The 19318-nt window shown below is 46.0% G+C and overlaps 1 protein-coding gene across 1 annotated transcript in view; it reads left to right on the plus strand.

The window, feature by feature from the left end:
- Positions 1 to 8726: 8726 nt before the first annotated feature.
- Positions 8727 to 19318, plus strand: part of LOC133568071 (E3 ubiquitin-protein ligase MARCHF2-like) — a 31067-nt gene continuing 20475 nt past the window's right edge. The window contains exon 1 of the mRNA XM_061919779.1: positions 8727 to 9051. The gene's annotated coding sequence lies outside the window, so the exon portion shown is untranslated. The remainder of the gene's footprint in view (positions 9052 to 19318) is intronic.

Raw genomic sequence — 19318 nt, forward strand, 5'->3', positions numbered from 1 at the left:
TAAACAATGTTCAGATGTGAGGAGCTCCACAACCCGTGACGTCACACGCACATCGTCTGGTACAGGCAAAGCTTTTTTTATCGTGGATGTTCTCTACTAAATCCTTTCAGCAAAAATATGGAAATATCGCGAAATGATCAAGTATGACACATAGAATGGACCTGCTATCCCCGTTTGAATAAGAACATCTCATTTCAGTAGGCCTTTAAACCTTTCACGGGTTGCCCGCAGAGAGTCGATTTTTCGTGGCGCTACCCTGGTCTGGGAGTTGAACCACAGCCTTCTGTCGCGAATTAAGAAAGAACGTAAATGTCAGGAACTCGCATGGTGGCAGTAATTGTGAACCTGGGATGCAGGAACCCGGAGGACAAGGAGCAGGTAAGATATTTTTTTAATTCATAAACAGAGAAGGAAGCAGTCGTGCATGGAAGGTTCTTTAATCAACCCTCCGGCACTGAGACAGTTGAGAAAGAATTCTCGCAGCTTTTTCCTGGAATTCTTCCAGACAATGCGATTTTTTGATGGTACAGTTTGTTTTCATAACCCACCGTCCCTGTTTGCGCCATCAATTATGAACTTTTAATTTTTAATTTCACATGGACCTTTAAACCTGTCACGGGTTGCCTGCAGGGAGTCGATTTTTCAAAGTTTTTATAACCAAAGCCCTCTGTCACGAATTAAGAAAGAACGGAAATGTCAGGAAATCGCATGGCTGCAGTAATTGTGAACCTGGGATGCAGGAACCCGGAGGACAAGAAGCAGGTAAGATTATTTTTTAATTCATAAACAGAGAAAGAAGCAGTCGTGCATATAAGGTTCTTTAATCAATCCTCCGGCACTGAGAGGCAGATGAGACTGGCATGAATGGAAGTCTGCAGATTAGCACCAGGTGTGCACCAGCTGCCAATTATCAGCAGGTGAGGGGACAACAGCGGTCAGCCTTACCTACCCAACACAATTGTAACATATACCCTATCTTATCCTTTCCTACCCTACCTACCCTATCTTACCCAATACAATCCTACCTAATTTTGATACACACAAAATAAAATACACAAAACAAGGAAGCACTGTAATGAAGTGACAGATCCTCACAACAAATTGTTGCTGGGTGACGTCATACGCAAATACGGTATTAGCTTTCCCTGCTATGCTGATGACACCCAACTCTACATGCCCCTAAAGCTGACCAACACGCCAGACTGTAGTCAATTGGAAGCGTGTCTTAATGAAATTAAACAATGGATGTCCGCTAATTTTTTTTCAACTTAAAGCCAAAAAAACGGAAATGTTGATTATCGGTCCTGCTAGACACCGACCTCTATTTAATAATACAACTTTAACATTTGACAACTAAATAATAAAACAAGGTGACTCGGTAAAAAATCTGGGTATTATCTTCGACCCAACTCTCTCCTTTGAGTCACACATTAAAAGCGTTACTAAAACGGCCTTCTTTCATCTCCGTAATATCGCTAAAATTCGCTCCATTTTGTCGACTAAAGACGCCGAGATCATTATCCATGCGTTTGTTACGTCTCGTCTCGATTACTGTAACATATTATTTTCGGGTCTCCCCATGTCTAGCATTAAAAGATTATAGTTGGTACAAAATGCGGCTGCTAGACTTTTGACAAGAACAAGAAAGTTTGATCACATTACGCCTGTACTGGCTCACCTGCACTGGCTTCCTGTGCACTTAAGATGTGACTTTAAGGTTTTACTAATTACGTATAAAATACTACACGGTCTAGCTCCAGCCTATCTTGGCGATTGTATTGTACCATATGTCCCGGCAAGAAATCTGCGTTCAAAAGACTCCGGCTTATTAGTGATTCCTAGAGCCCAAAAAAAGTCTGCGGGCTATGGAGCGTTTTCCGTTCGGGCTCCAGTACTCTGGAATGCCCTCCCGGTAACAGTTCGAGATGCTACCTCAGTAGAAGCATTTAAGTCTCACCTTAAAACTCATCTGTAGACTCTAGCCTTTAAATAGACATCCTTTTTATACCAGTTGATCTCCCACTTCTTTTCTTTTTTCTCTTATGTCCCCCCCTCCCTTGTGGAGGGGGTCCGGTCCAATGACCATGGATGAAGTACTGGCTGTCCGGAGTCGAGACCCAGGATGGACCGCTCGTCGGGACCCAGGATGGACCGCTCGCCTGTGTATGGGTTGGAGACATCTCCACGCTGCTGATCCGCCTCCGCTTGAGATGGTTTCCTGTGGACGGGACTCTCGCTGCTGTCTTGGATCCGCTTGAACTGAACTCTCGCGGCTGTGTTGGAGCCACTATGGATTGAACTTTCACAGTATCATGTTAGACCCGCTCGACATCCATTGCTTTCGGTCCCCTAGAGGGGGAGGGTTGCCCACATGTGAGGTCCTCTCCAAGGTTTCTCATAGTCAGCATTGTCACTGGCGTCCCACTGGATGTGAATTTTCCCTGCCCACTGGGTGTTAGTTTTCCTTGCCCTTTTGTGGGTTCTTCCGATGATGTTGTAGTCGTAATGATTTGTGCAGTCCTTTGAGACATTTGTGATTTGGGGCTATATAAATAAACATTGATTGATTGATTGAATTCAGCAATAATAAATCGTTTTTTTCAGGACTTTGAACAACATTGGTCTTTAAATTATTGCATTTCAATGTAAATGTTTCTACAGTGAATTAATTTACATTTGAAGCGACTGGGATGGGAACTAGCACCTCCAAGTCCGAGTCCATGGTTATCACCCGGAAAAAGGTGGAGTGCCATCTCCGGGTTGGGGAGGAGACCCTGCCCCAAGTGGAGGAGTTCAAGTACCTCGGAGTCTTGTTCACGAGTGAGGGAAGATGGGATTGTGAGGTCCACAGGCGGATCGATGCGGCGTTGTATCAATCCATTGTGGTGAAGAAGGAGCTGAGCCGGAAGGCAAAGCTCTCAATTTACCGGTCGATCTATGTTGCCATCCTCAACCATGCTGCTCCTCCACATGGAGAGGAGCCAGACGAGGTGGTTCGGGCATCTGATCAGGATGCCACCCGAACGCCTCTCTAGGGAAGTGTTTCGGGCACGTCCGACCGGTAGGAGGCCACGGAGAAGACCCAGGACACGTATGTCTCCCGGCTGGCCTGGAAACGCCTCTGGATCCCCCCGGGAGGAGCTGGAGGAAGGGGCCAGGGAGAGGGAAGTCTGGGCTTCTCTGCTTAGGCTGCTGCCCCCGCGACCCCACCTTGGCTAAGCGGAAGAAAATGGATGGATGTACTTTTTACTGCAAACCGAGTTTAATTTTTTAATGATTTCTGCTGGTGGTGTGCCTCCGGATTTTTTTCCGCCGCAAAAAATGCACCTTCGCTCGAAAAAAATGCACCTTGTGTTTTTCAACCTTTTTGGAGGCTAGGCACATTTTTTTCATGAAAAAATACGGAGGCACACCACCAGCCGAAAACTTTCAAAAATTAAACTCCACCAGGTCGTCATGACTTACTTTGAGTTTGTTTGTGTTTTCCTGTGTGTAGTGCTTTAGTTTTTGTCATTTTGGTGGGCCTTCCTGTTCTGTTGGTGTTTTCTTCTAGCAGTTTCATGTCTTTCGTTTGAGCGCTATTCCCTGCAAATGCTTCTTGTTAGCAAGCAAGACTATTGAAGTTGTTGCTATCCTTCTTTGTGTGGACTTTGTTGATTGTCACTTCATGTACGGATGTACTTTGTGGACGCCGTAAGTTTTTGCTGTCGTCCAGCATTTTGTTTCTGTTTACTTTGTAGCCAGTTCTGTTTTACTTTCGCTTTGCATAGCCATTGCCTTTTCCTTTCCCTTTTATTCAGTGGCCTAGTGGGTAGAGTGTCCTCCCTGAGATCGGTAGGTCGTGGGTTCAAATCCCAAAGACTATAAAAATGGGACCCATTACCTCCCTGCTTGGCACTTAGCATTAATGGTTGGAATTGGGGGTTAAATCACCATAAATGATTCCCGGGCGCGGCCACCGCTGCTGCTCACTGCTCCCCTCACCTCCCAGGGGGTGATCAAGGGTGATGGGTCAAATGCAGAGAATAATTTCGCCACACCTAGTGTGTGTGTGACAATCATCGGTACTTTAACTTTAACTTTAGGTTTACGCATTACATACCTTTTTACCTGCACACTGCCTCCCGCTGTGGTCGGCATATTGGGATCACAACAAACCATCCTCGTCTCACCCGACACATTCCGACTTTTACAAAGCAGTTAACTACCAGCTGCCACCTACTGACATGGAGTATTAGGTGGTTACCCTGCCGAGTTCTACACAGCACAGACACCATTGGCTTTGTCGCCTACTACAACATGTACGATTTCTGCTTGTCAGTCCAGCATCATGTTATGTGTCAGCGTCAACACGCACACGACTGCAAGGCATACTGGGTGACACAGAGTACACTAATGGTTGTGATATAAACAATTTTAACACTCTAAGTAATATGCGCCACGCTGTGAATCCACACCAATTAAGAACGACAAACACATTTCGGGAGAACATCCTCACAGTAACACAACACATACCCATAATCCTTTGTATTCATGACACATCCTAACTATTTTATACACCCCGCTAGCAGCAAACCCCGCCCCGTGCGTCGGTAAGGTGGGCGGGGTTGGGGGCGCGGGGGTGTATAATATATACAGGAATTGTCACGGATACAAAGGATTATGGGTATTTTTTGTGTTGCGTCTATGTTGTGTTACTGTGAGGATGTTGTCCCGAAATGTGTTTGTCAATCTTGTTGGGTGTGGCTTCACAGCGTGGCGCATATTAGTAAGTGTTAAAGTTGTTTATATCACAACCATCAGTGTGTTTTTTTTCTCTCTGGCACTCACCGAGGGTGGACGCTCCCCTTTCCTCTCTCTTATCTCTCCTGCTTGCTTCTTTGTTTTGTCTTAACTTTCTTGTTGCCTCTTTTTGCACTGCTCTCCAAAGTCTAAACATTGGAACTATTTAACTGGCCTCAACACAATTGACAAGATCTTGGGTTTGGGGGAACCTGCTGTCGTGACGAAGCAGTTGTTGCTGGACACACAACGGATTCTTGGGAGAAGAAGGAGGGCCGCGTGCCGGGCGACCCTTTTCTGTCGAAGACGTGAAGATATCTACCTATTCGGAATTATGACAACAGAACATCTGCTGATTCGAGTAAGCGTTGCTCTGGTTTGTTGACAAATTGGAAGTGGCTGGCAATCTTCAAAGTACCCCAAAGCTGCCACAAATGATTGGAGGATGCGGGAAGAACTGTGGATTACATCGGACTGTCTACCCCGCAGTTTTTGAGGACCAGTCATAGACAATTTTAGAGTGAAAAGCAAATTTTATTTTCACTCACATACAAATCATTTTAACTCTGATTTTTTCCCCTGGCTTCGAGACTCTCCCGAAGATCACTGCAGGAAGACACAACAAACTCCCTTTTTTGTCTCTCATAGACACACACCTGTTGTTGTGAACTTTGGACTAGCGACGGCAAATACATCAAGGCCGCGGAATAGAGACACACTATGGGCTTATACACACACATACACAAAAAAAATATACGCCACACATACACCCTCCTGTCCCCCCATCCAACGCCCTCGACGCAATCCCGTAGGGGTGATGAATGGATGGTCAGCGCCTGAGAGCTGCGACCTACCACCATGACCTTGAACTACCTTCCCTCTGTTGCTAGATATCTCGAGATGTATGTTGTAATGGAGGTTTTTTTCTCAGGAGTCTTAGGAGCCCAGTCTGGATTGTATTTTTTTTACTCATCCTTCCCCAGCGTTGACCTTTTTCCCCATCTTTTACGGGGCGCCTTATGGCGACCCATCAGCGTTCTTAAGTCTCACCTTAAAACTCATCTGTATACTGTAGCCTTTAAATAGACCTCCTTTTTAGACCAGTTGATCTGCCACTTCTTTTCTTTCTCCTATGTCCCCCCCTCCCTTGTGGAGGGGGTCCGGTCCGATGACCATGGATGAAGTACTGGTTGTTCAGAGTCGAGACCCAGGATGGACCGCTCGTCGGGACCCAGGATGGACCGCTCGCCTGTATCGGTTGGGGACATCCCTACGCTGCTGATACGCTTGAGATGGTTTCCTGTGGACGGGACTCTCGCTGCTGTCTTGGATCCGCTTGAACTGAACTCTCGCGGCTGTGTTGGAGCCACTATGGATTGAACTTTCACAGTATCATGTTAGACCCGCTCGACATCCATTGCTTTCGGTCCCCTAGGGGGGGGGGGGGGTTGCCCACATCTGAGGTCCTCTCCAAGGTTTCTCATAGTCAGCATTGTCACTGGCGTCCCACTGGATGTGAATTATCCCTGCCCACTGGGTGTGAGTTTTCCTTGTCCTTTTGTTGGTTCTTCCGAGGATGTTGTAGTCGTAATGATTTGTGCAGTCCTTTGAGACATTTGTGATTTGGGGCTATATAAATAAACATTGATTGATTGATTGATTGATTGATTGTTCTGTAACCCTGTACACTGTTTGTTTGTCTAATCTTGAACAGGTTTGTGCTGAAAACAAAGTTTCGTTGTACTTGTTGCAATGACAATAAAGACCTACCTACCTACCTACTCCGTATCACCCAGTATGCCTTTCAATCCTGAACGTGTAATTGCGGAAGCTGCACACAACAAGTCGCCGGAGCAACAATCGGTTCGTACATGTTGTTGAAGGTGTTTATGGCAACGGCTTCACAGCACGCTCATATTCTTGTAATCAGGATGAACGCTATTGGATGGATGCGGGAACGTTAGCGGCTCCAATTCCATCCATCTCCATCCATCCATCTTCTTGCGCTTCTCCGAGGTCGGGTCGCGGGGGCAACAACCTAAGCAGGGAAGCCCAGACTTCCCTCTCCCCAGCCACTTCGTCTAGCTCTTCCCGGGGGATCCCGAGGCGTTCCCAGGCCAGCCGGGAGACATAGTCTTCCCAACGTGTCCTGGGTCTTCCCCGTGGCCTCCTACCAGCTGGACGTGCCCTAAACACATCCCTAGGGAGGCGTTCGGGTGGCATCCTGACCAGATGCCCGAACCACCTCATCTGGCTCCTCTCGATGTGGAGGAGCAGCGGCTTTACTTTGAGCTCCTCCCGGATGGCAGAGCTTCTCACCCTATCTCTAACGGAGGAGGAAACTCATTTCGGCCGCTTGTACCCGTGATCTTATCCTTTCGGTCATGACCCAAAGCTCATGACCATAGGTGAGGATGGGAACGTAGATCGACCGGTAAATTGAGAGCTTTGCCTTCCGGCTCAGCTCCTTCTTCACCACAACGGATCGGTACAATGTCCGCATTACTGAAGACGCCGCACCGATACGCCTGTCGATCTCACGATCCACTCTTCCCCCACTCGTGAACAAGACTCCTAGGTACTTGAACTCCTCCACCTGGGGCAGGGTCTCCTCTCCAACCCGTAGATGGCATTCCACCCTTTTCCGGGCGAGAACCATGGACTCGGACTTGGAGGTGCTGATTCTCATTCCGGTCGCTTCACACTCGGCTGCGAACCGATCCAGTGAGAGCTGAAAATCCCGGTCAGATGAAGCCATCAGGACCACATCATCTGCAAAAAGCAGAGACCTAATCCTGCGGTCACCAAACCGGATCCCCTCAACGCCTTGACTGCGCCTAGAAATTCTGTCCATAAAAGTTATGAACAGAATCGGTGACAAAGGACAGCCTTGGCGGAGTACAACCCTCACTGGAAATGTGTTCGACTTACTGCCGGCAATGCGGACCAAGCTCTGGCACTGACCGCCACAATAAGACAGTCCGATACCCCATACTCTCTGAGCACTCCCCACAGGACTTCCCGAGGGACACGGTCGAATGCCTTCTCCAAGTCCATAAAGCACATGTAGACTGGTTGGGCAAACTCCCATGCACCCTCAAGAACCCTGCCGAGAGTATAAAGCTGGTCCACAGTTCCACCACCAGGACGAAAACCACACTCGGCTCCAATTGTCAATCAATCAATCAATCAATGTTTATTTATATAGCCCCAAATCACAAATGTCTCAAAGGACTGCACAAATCATTACGACTACAACATCCTCGGAAGAACCCACAAAAGGGCAAGGAAAACTCACACCCAGTGGGCAGAGAGAATTCACATCCAGTGGGACGCCAGTGACAATGCTGACTATGAGAAACCTTGGAGAGGACCTCAGATGTGGGCAACCCCCCCTCTCTAGGGGACCGAAAGCAATGGATGTCGAGCGGGTCTAACATGATACTGTGAAAGTTCAACCCATAGTGGCTCCAACACAGCCGCGAGAGTTCAGTTCAAGCGGATCCAAGAAGGCAGCGAGAGTCCCGTCCACAGGAAACCATCTCAAGCGGATCAGCAGCGTAGAGACGTCCCCAACCGATACAGGCGAGCGGTCCATCCTGGGTCCCGACGAGCGGTCCATCCTGGGTCTCGACTCTGGACAGCCAGTACTTCATCCATGGTCATCGGACCGGACCCCCTCCACAAGGGAGTGGGGGACATAGGAGAAAGAATTGTCATCTTTATTCTGTGAAACAGGTTTAAGTAGCTCTATGAGTGGTAAAGGCGGACATCCTCTGACGTATTTCATAAAATGTTGGTTCGGGTGGACGGCGGGTGGATGATGACTTTGGTGATGCGGATGCAGATGATATAATTGCCTATCCGCGCATCTCTACAACCAGACGCTATCTCACGGCACAGTGATTGAAAAACACCGCTGTACGGGAATGTGTGTTTTATCCCACTTTCACTGGCGACCGCGAAGGCAGCAATGCGTGTGTCACGTGACCAGCTGGCACAGCTGAGGGACGGCGAGAGAGGCTAGCGCCGTTAGCTCCGCTAGCTTTGTTCTGTTCCACAGGAAGACGCAAACGTCGCCTTCCACCTTCTAGAAGGCAGCCAGCAAGGCCGGAGGCCGACAGGAAAAAACCATGGCGGCGTCGCAGCGGACGTGTTCGTATGCTTCGAGCCGTGTTCGGCGCGCTGTCAATGTCAAAGTGTGCAGTTAGTAGGCTGCTAGTCCGCCGCGACGCAAGCAAGGCCGGGCGGCCGAAGAGAGGCTGCTGGGTAAGTGCATTTTATTTATATATCCTTTTTACTTCGAGTTTTGCTTTTTTTTATTTGTCGGCGAACGTTAAACATTACACTGCCTGTTTGTGTTTTGAAGACGTGTTTATAATGTGCTGGAATAGCGTTCGGCTTGGTCACAATTACACTGACGTCCGTTGTTTTTGTCAATCAGCCACATCGACCCCTTTAAACTCTTACGTTTGGAGCGCACGACTCTCTTATTATTATTATTTTATATATTGTAGCCGAGTGTCCCGGGTTCGCATAATTTGGGTACTGATAAAATAAAATACTAAAAGGGAGTCACTTCTTTATTGTTCCCTTCTTTACACCTCTCTCCATGTACATATCTCACCTTCTTCAACAACCCACCTTTATATAGACCTCTTACGTCACAACCTTACGGCAACTCTGGAGGGACAACCTGAACATTACGCCTGTGCACTTAAGATGTGACTTTAAGGTTTTACTACTTACGTATAAAATACTACACGGTCTAGCTCCATCCTATCTTGCCGATTGTATTGTACCATATGTCCCGGCAAGAAATCCGCCTTCAAAGGACTCCGGCTTATTAGTGATTCCCAAAGCCCAAAAAAAGTCTGCGGGCTATAGAGCGTTTTCCGTTCGGGCTCCAGTACTCTGGAATGCCCTCCCGGTAACAGTTCGAGATGCTACCTCAGTAGAAGCATTTAAGTCTCACCTTAAAACTCATTTGTATACTCTAGCCTTTAAATAGACTCCCTTTTTAGACCAGTTGATCTGCCTTTTCTTTTCTTTTTCTTCTATGTCCCACTCTCCCTTGTGGAGGGGGTCCGGTCCGATCCGGTGGCCATGTACTGCTCGCCTGTGTATCGGCTGGGGACATCTCTGCGCTGCTGATCCGCCTCCGCTTGGGATGGTTTCCTGCTGGCTCCGCTGTGAACAGGACTCTCGCTGCTGTGTTGGATCCGCTTTGGACTGGACTCTCGCGACTGTGTTGGATCCATTATGGATTGAACTTTCACAGTATCATGTTAGACCCGCTCGACATCCATTGCTTTCCTCCTCTCCAAGGTTCTCATAGTCATTATTGTCACCGATGTCCCACTGGGTGTGAGTTTTCCTTGCCCTTATGTGGGCCTACCGAGGATGTCGTAGTGGTTTGTGCAGCCCTTTGAGACACTAGTGATTTAGGGCTATATAAGTAAACATTGATTGATTGATTGATTGAACTGTTTGTTACATACGTCCCCCCCCTCAAGTAGAAAGTGAAGTGAATTATATTTGTATAGCGCTTTTCTCTAGTGACTCAAAGCGCTTTACATAGTGAAACCCAATATCTAAATTACATTTAAACCAGTTTGGGTGGCACTGGGAGCAGGTGGGTGAAGTGTCTTGCCCAAGGACACAACGGCAGTGACTCGGATGGCGGAAGCGGGAATCGAACTTGCAACCCTCAGGTTGCTGGCACGGCCACTCTACCAACCGAGCTAAAACGTCCCCGTTTCATCACAAACAAAATAAGTAACAAACAAGGGGAAATAGAACAGAGAAAAGAAAAAAAAAATCTAAATTCACAATCTTAATGTCACACATAAATCAATCAATCAATCAATCAATGTTTACTTATATAGCCCTAAATCACTAGTGTCTCAAAGGGCTGCACAAACCACTACGACATCCTCGGTAGGCCCACATAAGGGCAAGGAAAACTCACACCAGTGGGGACGTCGGTGTACAATGATGACTATGAGAACCTTGGAGAGGAGGAAAGCAATGAATGTCGGGCGGGTCTAACATGATACTGTAAAAGTTCAATCCATAATGGATCCAACACAGTCGCGAGAGTCCAGTCCAAAGCGGATCCAACACAACAGCGGGAGTCCCGTTCACAGCGGAGCCAGCAGGAAACCATCCCAAGCGGAGGCAGATCAGCGCAGAGATGTCCCCAGCCGATACGCAGGCGAGCAGTACATGGCCACCGGATCGGACCGGACCCCCTCCACAAGGGAGAGTGGGACATAGGAGAAAAACAAAAGAACGGCAGATCAACTGGTCTAAAAAGGGAGTCTATTTAAAGGCTAGAGTATACAAATGAGTTTTAAGGTGAGACTTAAATGCATCAACAATATTTTTTTTTTCACACTGTATTGCATAGGCCAGGGGCGCTCACACTTTTTCTGCAGGCGAGCTACTTTTCAATTGACCAAGTCGAGGAGATCTACCTCATTCCTATTTATAATTTATATTTATTTATTTATGAAAGAGACATTTTTGTTTACAAGTTAATGGTGTTTAATGATAATACAAGCATGTTTAACACACATAGATTCCTTTCTTTCATGAAGACAAGAATATAAGTTGGTGTATTTGATTCTGATGGCTTGCATTGATTGGAATTAGACGGTGGTGCTGATAACGTCCGCATTTTCAAATCGAGGGGGAAAAAAAGTCCTCCTTTCTGTCCAATACCACATGAACGTGGTTGGATTTGGCATCTCATTTGTCCAACTTGCATACTCGTTTTTAAACTCTTTGTTATGAGAGTAGCATATGTGTGTGGCCCTTTAATGTCTGGCAGCAGGTGAGTGACGTCAGTGACTGTGCGGGTGGGCAAGCAAGTGAGAAAGCGGTCGCTGAGGGCGGGGGAGAAATACATTGGCATCAAACTCCGTAGCTTGCTAGCTTGTGCACGCTAGCTTTCTGAGACTCTTATTTTGTTAGCACAGGCAGGATGAAACAGGTCTTTTATGGTGAAGACAGGAACTGTGCAGTCGGTCTTTAGAGTTTTGACAGTAGGTACGGAGTCTCTAGAAATAAAATGTGTTTCTCTGCGTCCGCCCTGTTAGTGATTTTTTTTCTTAAATATGAGCTCGCAGATCCTCGGGTGCCGAGAATGTCAAACAACTGACGGAAGTGAAGTCTTGGTATGATTGATGATTGCTCATTTTTATGTCTATTTTTTAATGCCTGGCTTGAGATCGACTGACACACCCTCCGAGATCGACCGGTCGATCGCGATCGATGGAATGCCCACCCCTGGCATAGGCTAACACACTGGCCCCTCAAAACATGCAAAAACTCCCAGATGCGAAGGAGGGCGCTCCAATCGCCCCCCATTTGTAAGATAGTTCAATTATGTGGAGGAGGTCGCCCCCTGCGAGATAGTCCGATTGTGCGCAGGGGGTCGCCCCAGTGACCCCCGCGAGATAGTCCGTTTGTGAGATATTTCGTTTATGACGCTCCATCATGCCATTAAACTTTGGTTTATAGGCAGTGGTACGCGTCCTTTTTTTATTTTTTTCCAAACTACTGACAGAGTCTAATTGAAGGGGAAACACCCTGGGCCTACCACAGCCCCCATGGGAACCTCCGGGCCACATCAAGAACGTCCATGACCATCCTCCAGTGGGGTGGGGTGGGGGGGGGGGGGGGGGGGCGACAAACCTGCGACCCGCTCACGGGGACGTTAAGGGCACCGACGGGTCCGACACGCTCTGTACTTCTCACGCCACCGTCGGCTGTTTCTCGGTGCGAAGGGCCAGCAGCAAGACCGCGGGAACGCCTCCGCAACCACCCCCGCAACAAACACCTCCAAGGTCTCCCTCGAAGCACGCACACTCGCCGACAGGTTGGCCCCGAAGCGGTCCATTAATTGTCTTTGTTTAAAAACCCGCCCCCAGTCTCCCACGGGACGAGTCGGGAGGGTCCAAAAATCCTCACCAGCTCCTGGTTGCAGTCGCGGTCGGCTCCCTCCGTCGGTGAAAGGAGCGGTAAAAAAAAAAAAAGTCCACTTTTGACATTCATGCCGTGTGAGTGTCCGTCAAACAGCGCCTCCGGGCTTAAAAAGAGTCGTGGTCACCACACCACGTGTCCGCAAAATGGCCGGGAAGCTTAGCAGCTTACTCAGGGGTGCCCATTACGTCGATCTTGAGCTACCAGTTGACCGCGGGGGGTGTGTCAGTCGATCTCCAGCCAGGCTTTTAAAAAAAATAGACCTAAAAATTAGTGATCATCAATCTTCACCAAGACGTCACTTAAATGACATTCACGGTACCGGAGGGTCTTGTGAGATGACACTGGCTGCTGCAAGATCATTATTATGAAAATATGACCGAGAGGAAGGCGAGAAACACTTTTTATTTCAACAGATTCTCGCGCCGTACCTTCCGTCAAAACTCTAAAGGCCGACTGCACATTTCCTATCTTCACAATAAAAGCCCTGCTTCATGCTGCTTGCGCTAACTAAATACAGAGTCTCGGAAAACTGGCGTGCACAAGCGACCCCTCAGAAAGCTGGCGTGCACATCACTAAAACGTTCTTCTTTTTTTTTTAACACAGCAGTTAAAATCCCACTGCTGCCACCAATGTAGCCGAGTGTCCCGGGTTCGCATAATTTGGGTACTGATAAAATAAAATAATAAAAGGGAGTCATGAGAGCAGGTCCGGTCTCCACCACTTCTTTATTGTTCCCTTCTTTACACCTCTCTCCATATACAGATCTCACCTTCTTCAACAACCCACCTTTATATAGACCTCTTACGTCACAGCCTTACGGCAACACAGGAGGGACACCCTGAACTGTTTGTTACAATATCAATATATAATAATAATATCAATCAATCAATGTTTATTTATATTGCCCTAAATCACAAGTGTCTCAAAGGGCTGCACAAACCACAACGACATCCTCTGTAGAGCCCACATAAGGGCAAGGAAAAACTCACCCCAGTGAAAATTACATACTTGCCAACCCTCCCGGATTTTCCGGGAGACTTCCGAAATTCAGCGCCTCTCCCGAAAATCTCCCGAAAGGAGGATTGCAGGCGGATCTGACGGCATTTAAAGTCATTTTTAAAAACAACTGCTAATCCTCTTCCTTTGCAGTCGGACGACCGCGGAGAATTAAAGGGGAGCATTATCACCAGACCTATGTAAGCGTCAATATATACCTTGATGTTGCAGAAAAAAGACCATATATATTTTTAACCGTTTTCCGAACTCTAAAAGGGTGAATTTTGGCGAATTAAACTCCTTTCTATTAAGCCCTCTTGAAGCTATTAAGTCAATACATGACGTTGCCTAGGTAACAAATGGTAAATGGGTTGTACTTGTATAGCGCTTTTCTACCTTCAAGGTACTCAAAGCGCTTTGACACTACTTCCACATTCACACACACATTCACACACTGATGGAGGGAGCTGCCATGCAAGGCGCTAACCAGCACCCATCAGGAGCAAGGGTGAAGTGTCTTGCTCAGGACACAACGGACTTGACGAGGTTGGTACTAGGTGGGGATTTAACCAGGGACCTTCGGGTTGCGCACGGCCACTCTCCCACTGCGCCATACAGCCGCCATTTTCATTTTCTCAAACACATTACAAACACCGGGTCTCAGCTCTGTTAGTTTCCGTTTTTTCGACTATTTTTTTGGAACCTTGGAGACATCATGCCTCGTCGGTGTGTTGTCGGAGGGTGTAACAACACTAACAGGGAGGGATTCAAGTTGCACCACTGGCCCGAAGATGCGAAAGTGTCGAGAAATCTTCCGCCAGACCCCATCGAAGGTGCCGGAGTGTCTGCACGTTTTACCGGCGATACTAAGACAGACATGGCACAGAGATGTATGGATAACCTGCAGATGCATTTGCAACGATGAAGTCAATGAAATCACAAAGGTGAGTTTTGTTGATGTTGTTGACTTATGTGCCAATCAGATATATTTGGTCGCGGCTTGACTGCCAGCTAATCGTTGCTAAAATTCTATTTAGGCTATGTACATTTGAAACTATATTACGTTTCCTTCCACCCACATTTAACGCGAAAAAAACACTTACCAATCGACGGATTTAAGTTGCTCCAGTGTCACAAGATGCGAAAATCCTGATCGTTTGGTCCGCACATTTTACCGGCGATGCTAACGCAGCTATTCGGCCATGCTATGGGTATAAATAGCATCAGTAGCTATTCGCTCAATAGCTTCAGTTTCTTCTTCAATACTTTCATATTCCAACCATCCGTTTCAATACATGCGTAATCTGTTGAATCACTTGAAGGGGAACATTATCACCAGACCTATGTAAGCGTCAATATATACCTTGATGGTGCAGAAAAAAGACCATATATTTTTTTTTATCGATTTCCTAACTAAATGGATGAATTTTGGCGAATTAAACGCCTTTCTGTTTAGCCCTCTTGAAGCGATGACGTCAGTATGTGACGTTGCCTAGATAATACGGCCGCAATTTTCATTTTCTCAAACACATTACAAACACCGGGTCTCAGCTCTGTTAGTTCCCGTTTTTTCGACTATTTTTTTGGAATCTTGGAGACATCATGCTTCGTCGGTGTGTTGTCGGACGGTGTATCAACACTAACAGGGAGGTATTCAAGTTGCACCACTGGCCCGAAGATGCGAAAGTGGCAAGAAATCTGCCGCCAGACCCCATCGAAGGTGCCGGAGTGTCTGCACATTTTACCGGCGATGCTAAGGCAGACATGGCACAGAGATGTACGGACAACCTGCACATGCATTTGCAACAATGAAGTCAACAAAATCACAAAGGTGAGTTTTGTTGATGTTGTTGACTTATGTGCCAATCAGATATATTTGGTCGCGGCGTGACTGCCAGCTAATCGTTGCTAAAATTCTATTTAGGCTATACCTGTATGTACATTTGAAACTATATTACGTTTCCTTCCACCCACATTTAACGCGAAAAAAACACTTACCAATCGACGGATTTAAGTTGCTCCAGTGTCACAAGATGCGAAAATCCTGATCGTTTGGTCCGCACATTTTACCGGCGATGCTAACGCAGCTATTTGGCCATGCTATGGCTATAAATAGCGTCAGTAGCTATTCGCTCAATAGCTTCAGTTTCTTCTTCAATACTTTCATATTGCAACCATCAGTTTCAAGACCTGCGTAATCTGTTGAATCGCTTAAGCCGCTGGAATCCGAGCTAATGTCGCTATATCTTGCTGTGCTATTCGCCATTGTTTGTTTACATTGGCAGCACTGTATGACGTCACAGGGAAATGAACAGTGGCTTCGAGATAGCGAAAATAAGGCACTTTAAAGCTTTTTTTAGGGATATTCCGGGACCCTTAAAATTTTGAATAAAATAAAAATAAAAAATACAAGTCACTGGGAACTGATTTTTATTGTTTTCAACCCTTTTGAAATTGTGATAATGTTCCCCTTTAAAGTAGTAACACTCCGGAGGCAGAAGTTCATTAAGAAGGGCGGACTCACCGGCTCTCAGCCATGTTTCCGTCATACAGAGGAAGTCAAGTCCGCGGGAAGTGAAGAAATCCTTTAGGATAAACATTTTGCTTGTCAAAAATCTTGCGTTCACAAGACCGAACCTGGCGGGGGCCAGCACGTCCAAGGGCGCAGCTAATCCAGGTGGGCCCTGACACACAGCCCGCAGGTGGCGGGGGAGAGGAGCCACGGAGCGGGAAAGGAAGTCAGGAATCCGGCCAGGTGAAAAAGCTGACTGGGACATCGAAAAACCAACGTCAAAGTTGATCATATCAGTGGGAGAGGGGCAAAGATCCAACAGTGTTTGGCGGTCATACACAAGCAGTGAGCTGACAGAGACGAAAATAGACGCAAACAACACAAAAACGAACAGAGCTGACAGCGAGAGACGGCAGGGCAAAGCACATACTGGCGCCATCTTCTGGAATCTCAGAAGTGACGTTACTCAAATAGTGAAAGGTAAGTGTTGTTGTTGTTTTTTAGTAACCAGCAAGCACAGTACAGTTAGTAGAACAAATGTGTTTTTATTGCTGTGTATTTGATAGGTGCCGTCTGAAATTCAACTATTTATTTTATTTATATATATATGCCTCACAATACGAAGTTCCTGCAGTCCTGGGTTCAAATCCAGGCTCGGGATCTTTCTGTGTGGAGTTTGCATGTTCTCCCCGTGAATGCGTGGGTTCCCTCCGGGTACTCCAGCTTCCTCCCACTTCCAAAGACATGCACCTGGGGATAGGTTGATTGGCAACACTAAATTGGCCCTAGTGTGTGAATGTTGTCTGTCTCTCTGTGTTGGCCCTGCGATGGGGTGGCGACTTGTCCAGGGTGTACCCTGCCTTCCGCCCGATTGTAGCTGAGATAGGCGCCAGCGCCCCCCGCGACCCCGAAAGAGAATAAGCGGTAGAAAATGGATGGATGGATATATAATAAAATAAATAAATATAGCTAGAATTCACTGAAAGTTAAGTATTTCATACATATATAACTGTGTGTGTGTGTGTGTGTATATGTATATATATATATATATATATAGATATAGATATAGATATAGATATATATAGATATAGATATATATAGATATAGATGAAATACTCAAGTTTGTGAATTGGCTGTAAATATACACCCCTCCCCTCTTAACCACCCCCCCCGCCACAACCACGCTCCCAAACCATGCCTCCGCCCCACCCCCGACCACGTCCCCCACCTCCCGAAATCGGAGGTCTCAAGGTTGGCAAGTATGGACACTGATGACTATGAGAAACCTTGGAGAGGACTGCATATGTGGGCAACCCCCAACCCCAGGGCAGTGGTTCTCAAATGGGGGGTACACGTACCCATGGGGGTACTCGAAGGTATACCAAGGGGTACGTGAGATTCTTTTTTAAATATTCTAAAAAAAGTAACAATTCAAAAATCCTTTATAAATATATTTATTGCCTAACACTTCAACAAAATATGATTGTAAGTTCATAAACTGTGAAAAGAAATGCAACAATGCAATATTCAGTGTTGATAGCTAGATTTTTTTGTGGACATGTTCCATAAATATTGATGTTAAAGATTTCTTTTTTTGTGAAGAAATGTTTAGAACTAAGTTGATGACTCCAGATGGATCTCTATTACGATCCCCTAAGAGGGCACTTTAAGTTGATGATTACTTCTATGTGTAGAAATTTTTATTTATAATTGAATCACTTGTTTATTTTTCAACAATTTTTTTGTAATTTTTATTTCTTTTTTTCCCAAATAGTTCAAGAAAGACCACTACAAATGAGCAATATTTTGCACTGTTATACAATTTAATAAATCAGAAACTGATGACATAGTGCTGTATTTTACTTCTTTATCTCTTTTTTTCAACCAAAATGCTTTGCTCTGATTAGGGGGTACTTGAATTGAAAAAATGTTCACAGGGGGTACATCACCGAAAAAAGGTTGAGAACCACTGCCCTAGGGGACCGTAAGCAATGGATGTCAAGCAGATCTAACATGATATTGTGAAAGTCCAATCCCTAGTGGATCTAACATAGCCGTGGGAATCCAGTCCAAAGTGGACCCAATATAGTAGCGAGAGTCCCGTCCATAGTGGAGCCAGCAGGAAACCATCAGCAGCGCAGAAATGTCCCCAGCCGATACACAGGCGAGCGGTCCATCCTGGGACCCGATTCTGGACAGCCGGTACTTCAGCCATGGCCACCGGACCGGCATAGGAAAAAAAGAAAAGAAACGGCAGATCAACTGGTATACCAAGGGGTTCTATTTAAAGGCTAGAGTATACAAATGAGTTTTAAGATGAGGCTTAAATGCTTCTACTGAGGTAGCATCTCGAACTGTTACCGGGAGGACATTCCAGAGTACTGGAGCCCGAATGAAAAACGCTCTATAGCCTGCAGACTTTTTTTGGGCTCTGGGAATTATATATATATATATATGTATATATATATATATATCTTATTAAATTGTATTTTTTTTTTTTCTATATTTTTTAATATTTTACTACAATAACGTCTAATAACACGTATATTTTAAGTCAAACGAAATGGACTTGTATTTTTTTGTTAATGTCATGATTTATTGTTAGGCTTTGAATATGTGCATGTTTTCCATGTTAATTAAATTAACAGCACCGTTTTGGTAAACATAATAAATGTTGTATTTCTACAATTAAGTACAAAGCCTAAGCTATGTGCTGCATAATTACGCCATTACATAAGTATTTGGCCACCCATCTAAATGATCAGAATCAGGTGTCCTAATCGCTACCCAGAATCCCCTGCAGCACTATCTCTTCCGGGACGTTACAATATACACCCCCGCCCCCCCACATCACCCCCCAACTCCCAAATTAGGAGGTCTCAAGGTTGGCAAGTATGACTCCATATCTATTTCTCATTTCAAAATGTTTGTTTTTTAATTTTTAATTTTTTTGTTTGTTTTCCGCCTTTTTTTGTCAAAAAAAAAAACTTTTTTATGGGTATATTGTTGCGTCCTGGAAGAGTTGGTGCTGCAAG

This window comes from Nerophis ophidion, linkage group LG14, assembly GCF_033978795.1.
Source record: "Nerophis ophidion isolate RoL-2023_Sa linkage group LG14, RoL_Noph_v1.0, whole genome shotgun sequence".
Classification (NCBI taxonomy): domain Eukaryota; kingdom Metazoa; phylum Chordata; class Actinopteri; order Syngnathiformes; family Syngnathidae; genus Nerophis; species Nerophis ophidion.